Source organism: Dipodomys ordii, unplaced genomic scaffold (genome assembly GCF_000151885.1).
Source record: "Dipodomys ordii isolate 6190 unplaced genomic scaffold, Dord_2.0 Scaffold51, whole genome shotgun sequence".
In the NCBI taxonomy this organism is placed as follows: Eukaryota; Metazoa; Chordata; class Mammalia; order Rodentia; family Heteromyidae; genus Dipodomys; species Dipodomys ordii.
In genome coordinates, this window is record NW_012267267.1 from 7146671 (window position 1) to 7152646 (window position 5976).

General features: G+C 41.1%; 1 pseudogene; it reads right to left on the reverse strand.

Moving 5' to 3' along the window:
• Positions 1–4376: 4376 nt before the first annotated feature.
• Positions 4377–4796, reverse strand: LOC105988783 (annotated as a pseudogene).
• Positions 4797–5976: the final 1180 nt, after the last annotated feature.

The following is a 5976-nucleotide window of genomic DNA, read 5'->3' on the forward strand; positions in this document are numbered from 1 at the left end:
CACTTCCGGCTTTTTTCTTTTTGCTTATGTGGTGCTGAGGAATCGAACCCAGGGCCTCATGCATGCAAGGCAAGCGCTCTACTACTGAACCACTTTTCCAGCTCGCTTCTTAATCTATAGATCTATGGACACTAGTTTTCACCTTAAAAATAAAAAACTTCTGGAAGCAAGGAGCTGGTGGCTCACACCTGTCAGCAATCCAAGCTACTCTGTAGGCTAACATCTGAGAGTTGTGGTTCAGAGACAGCCTGGGCAAGAAAATCCATGAGACTATTATCTCCTATTAGACACCAAAAAATCTGGAAGTGGATCTGTGGCTCAAGTGATAGAGCACTAGCCTTGTACACAAAAGCTCTGGAACCAAAACAACAAAACAAAAAGCCAAACATCTAAAAACAAAGCAAAAAGGTACTGGATGTAATCATCTATAGAATGTTTACCTCTTTCAAGATTTGCTAGCTTTGTTTTAAAGTTCTATTTCCAGAGTTTGACAGCTTTTCTTTTTGTATTTTTATTGTATTACCCTCAAATGATTGTTTCTGTCTGGAGGTTTCAGAGGAAGAGATCGGAGAGGAAGCAAGGAGAATGAGTGATAGGTGGGAAGAAAAGCATCCAGTCTCATTCCCTCAGTCTCCTGGATCCTGGTCACTTTTCTTAGTGCTGCCTTTCCTCTCCACTCTGGCCATTTGAGTTCCAGAGTCAAAGCCATTTCTCCTATAATTTATTTTAATCAAGACCTTCCTGAAACAGAAACATCCTCTCTGGAGAAAACAAAGCATCAAGGGTCCAAGATGGCCAGTGCTATGTCCGGCTCTCTTCCAATGTGGAGAAGCACCCTAAGACAAGAATGACACATTTCAACCAAGTATCAAGATAGCAATCTTGTCATGTGACTCTGGTATTGAAATCCCTGTGATCTTGGGTACTCACCAGACTTAAGAACTGGCATTTGAGCCGGGCACCAGTGGCTCACGCCTATAATCCTAGCTACTCAGGAGGCTGAGATCTGAAGATCATGGTTCAAAGCCAGCCCTGGCAAGAAACTCTGTGAGATCTTATCTCCAATTAACCACCAGAAAACTGGAAGTGGCGCTTTGACTCAAGTGGTAGAGTACTCAACTTGAGTTAAAGAGCACAGGGGCAGCACCCAAGCACAGAGTTCAAGCCCCATGACCAACAAAAAAAAAGAAAAAGAAAAAAAAAGAATTTGAAGCCAGCTATGACAGAAAAGTCCATGAGATTCTTATCTCCAATTAACCACCAAAAAGCCAGAAGTAGAGCTGGTTCAAGTGGTAGAGCATCAGTCTTGAACAAATAAGGCTAAGGGGCAGCGCCCAGCTCAAGCCCCAGAACCAGCACGCTTTCTCTCTCTCTCTCTCTCTGTCTGTCTGTCTCTCTGTCTCTCTGTCTCTCTCTCTCTCACACACACACACACACGCACACACACGCACACACACACACACACACACACACACACACATGCACACACACAAATTGCAATGTCCTGATGCAGTAGAGATGTAGATCAAATATATTAAAAATATTTTTTTGCAGCAATGAAGTTTGAACTCGGGGCCTAACACTTGCTCAGCATTCTTGCTCATGGCTGGTACTCTACTGCTTCAGCCATGCCTCCAGTCTTGCTTTTTTGCTGAATAATTGCAGATCGATTCTCATGGACTTTTTTTCTTGGATTGGCTTTGACCACAATCCTCTGGATCTCTGCCTCCTGAGTAGCTAAGATTACAGGCATGAGCCACTAGTGCCTGACTCAAATGCTGAGTAAAGTATAGGGGGGGAATGCAGTAACAAATTCAATGTATATCCTACAAAATTAAGAAAAGTGAGGGAAGGAATGGTTTGGGAGGGGTTGATGAGAATGACGAAGGGGTGACATTGTTCCAGACACACTGTATTCACAAACTGCTTTGTTGAAAGGCAACTCCTTTGTATAACTACTTAGATAATACAAATATTTTTCAAATTATTTCCTTCTTTCCTCTTATAAGAATGATGGCATCAGCAAACTGATACAGAAGTTATAAAAGGTAGACAAAGGAGAGAACGAGCTGAAAGTACAGGTCTTCTTTGCTAAACCTGAAGAGCAAGCTACCTGTGATATCTTTTAGTTATGAAAAACGTTGGAAGGGGAGAAAGGGACAATTTGAAAGAATTCAATTATCTCCTCCAGCTTAGCTTGTCTGACACTTAAGTCATAGCCCTGGCCTTTACTTAATTCCCATTCCCTTCACCACTTTTCTGACAGAAACAAGCCACAGCAAGAAGTGATCAGATTTGCAATCTTCCCTGATAACAATAGAGCTTGAGATCAGCTCCACACATGCTGTGTTACTACAGGCATATTTCAAAGCTTCCATTTGAGCATCTATAAAATCGTATAACCCTACCTAACTCAACAGAGTCATTAATTTACTCATAGATGTTTGGGGGGCTCCCATCACCTACCAGGCACTACGGTAGGTGTTGGGGATACAGGTTACAAGACCAAAATCCTGCCCTCGTACACCTTGCATTCTAGTGAGAGAATAAACCAAGAATTGTGAGTGCTTCAGAGTGACAGGGCTACAGAGAAAAACAAAGCCAGCAGAGAACTGTGAGTGAGAGAGTACTCTTTTATATAGGGGCTCTGAAAAGCTTCCACAATTAGGTGCCCTCTGCAAAATATTTGACATGAAAGAAGAATGTCTAGGTTGTCTTGAGGATTAAAGGAGACTATGCAGGAAATTTCTTAGCAACTGGAATACATTGGTTGCTGGATCCATACTATTTGCGTCAGTCCTGAAGGAATTCTGTGTTATTGCTGAGAATGTTGCAACAGGTGAAAAATCTGTCTAGTTTCACCAAAGACTCTCCTAAGGGATCCTTAAGCATTGTGAAATAGAAGAGTGCTGACTCAGGGGACTTGTGTTTCATTGGTGAAAATAAAATGCCAACTCTATGAGCAAAAGTGTGTCTGGGAGAGGGATGTTTTAATCCAGCACGAAAGAGAGTAGGTAAAAGATGCTGTGCAGTCAGATTCCCATTCTTTGTAACAAATATTCCCAACTCTGAAGTCAGCATGTGCATTGAACTCTTCCCCCTCATCAACACTATTAATGGTGGTGATGACATTAATCATACTATTTATTGGTTTGTAAATGCTTTTCTTCCAAAGACCTCAAGTGTTTTATGGGCATGACCTAATTCACCCTCACAACTTCCCCCAAGACAGGTCTAACATCATTTAATAATGAGGAAACTGAGGCATAAAGAAGCTAAGTAACCCTTTCAAGGTCAAACAATTATTTAAGCAAATCTGGTCTGCATCTCAGACGTTAGTTTCCAGGTCAGTTCCCTCTGTGTCTGTCTGGTTGTCCCCATGGGTTTCAGAGGTGATATGATGTGGTGTGTACAAACCAAGGAAGCCATGATGGTGGATGTCAAAGTGCCATTTTTGCTTATCACATAGTGATCAGTAAATGCTGGTTTTAAGAAATATATTCTTTAGAAAATGTCTTCTTTAATATTCCTAAAATATTATATATCTAATACACTTCTCTGCTTGTAGATAGCAAACTTATACTTAGAAGTCCAGATGGCATAAATGTAACTTTTGGTTGTAACAGTGACCTAGGTTAGGAATATACTGAAGCGTGTGGTTTTTCTCCATGGAAGTCAACAGGAACATAGTAGGGGAACAAATTTAAAAAAAAAGTTATCTGAAGAAGTATACAACTTACTGAATGCCACATAGCTAGTAAATGGCAAAGCTAGGATCTGACACCATATCCATGTGACACTAAATGTCATCATCTTACCAAATGCCAGTGGCTCCACTTGTAATCCTAAATATTCAAGAGGATGAGATTTAGAGGATCTCAGTTCAAAGCCAGCCTAGGCAGAAAAGTCTGTAAGACTCCATTTTCAGTTAATTAGCAAAAATGCTGGAAGGAGGCAGAGGTAGAGCACCAGCCTTGTGCCAGACAGCTGAGCAAAAGCCCAAGGCCTTGAATTCAAGTGCTAGTATGGGTACAGAAAACAAAAACAAACAAAAAACTCATAATCTCCAAAAAAGCCAAACATCCAATTCATACCAGTTTTCTCAGAATGCCATCTGACCATCCAATGTGAGTCATGTATGACCTAACTAACCATCGTTTAAGGTGGTAAAGGGAAAGCCAGGAGTCAGTGGCTCATGCCGTAATCCTAGCTACTCAGGAGGCTAAGATCTGAGGTTCATGGTTCAAAGCCAGCCCAGGCAGGAAACTCCATGATACTCTTTTTAAAATTTTTTTAATTTTTATTTTTTTCAAAGCCAGACCACATGTTTTTACAGTTTATTAATTCCTTTGTGAAAATTTCATCATCACTGCAGGTCAAGTCATTGCAGGATCTTTTTCCTTTGGCTTCTTGCCAGCTCCAACATTGGCCTGTGCAGTCCCTCTGACTTTCTTCATTCTGTTTTTGCATTCCTTTCGCTGTTTCCTCGAAGTCTTTTTCATTTCATACAGGCCATGTCTTGCAAGTCTGTGTTTGGGCTCATTTTTCTTTGCATAATCCAAAGAATCATAAATCATGTCAAAGCCAGTTGTTTTGTCACCACCAAAATGGGTTCTGATTCCAAATACAAAGATGACATCGGGTGTGGTCTTGTACATTCTGGCAAGTTTTTCCCCAATTTCTGTCTTAGGTACTGTTGCCTTTCCAGGGTGAAGGACATCAATGACTATCTACTTCCTCTGAAGAAGGCTGTTGGTCATGAACTTCCTGGTCTGGAAAGTTACTGTGTCATTCATGATGATGGCAGACCTTCAGACAGCCAGGGAGGAAAAGAGTCCATGACACTCTTATGTCCAATAAACCACCAGAAAACTGGAAGTGGCACTGTGGCTCAAGTGGTCGAGGACTAGCCTTGAGCTGAAGAGCTGAGGGACAGTGCCCAAACCCAGAGTTCAAGCCCCACCACAACCGACAAAAAAAGGTGGTAGATGGAGGCATGGTTTAAGTAGTAGAGGACTAGCTATGAGCAAGAAAGCTGAGAGCACAAGGCTGAATTCAAGCCCCCCATTACTGATACACACACACACACACACACACACACTACTATATGTAAATTAAAATGGAATGAACAACAATGTTCAACTAATAGGAAGGTATGAAAAAGAAAAATAAATAAAAAAGTAAAAATAGAGCAGACAGCTCTAGTGTCTCATACCTAAAATCACAGCACTCAGGAATTTTTTTTTTTTTTTTGTCCATCATGGGGCATGAACTCTAGGCCTGGGTGCTGTCCCTCAGCTCTTCAGCTCAAGGCTAGCATTCTACCACTTGAGCCACAGTGCCACTTCCAGGTTTTTCTGTTTATGTGTTTCTGAGGAATTGAACCAAGGGCCTCTTACTTATTTTTTTATATGACCAACTGTGTTAGTTCTCAACAAAAATCATTTGAACAAACGAATAACCAGACAGAGCTAAATAGATTTGTAGCTAAATAGAATTGAGACCAAACCACTGGTGTGTAGAGTTAGAAAACACTTGGGGTGATGCAAAGTGAGTGTATCCTTGCACAGTGAGGCGCATGCCATAGGCAGAGTTCAGAGCAGCTTCTAGTCTGGCTCACTGAAGAGCCTCCTTGGATGCACAACTACAAAATGTGGAACATGCTGATGAACAATGAAAACAGAAAATTCAACATATAGAATCCCATGATTCTCCCCTCAGTAAAAATAATTTCTTTAGTTAAGTAAATCAGGTCCAGCTCTTTCCTTATTCTCCTGCCCTGGGAAAAACTCTCAGGCTTTTCCATAACTATTTAATTTAATTGTTCTATCTACAGAATGATAAAATCTGGGTTCAGAAGGAACATTAAGGTCTTCTGGAACAGCTTTATATCTACACACCCTGTAGTCAGTACAGGGTTGAGCTGCAAGCATTCTTTTCTGGAGAATTGATTGAACTTGGATTTCTCTGAGAAGA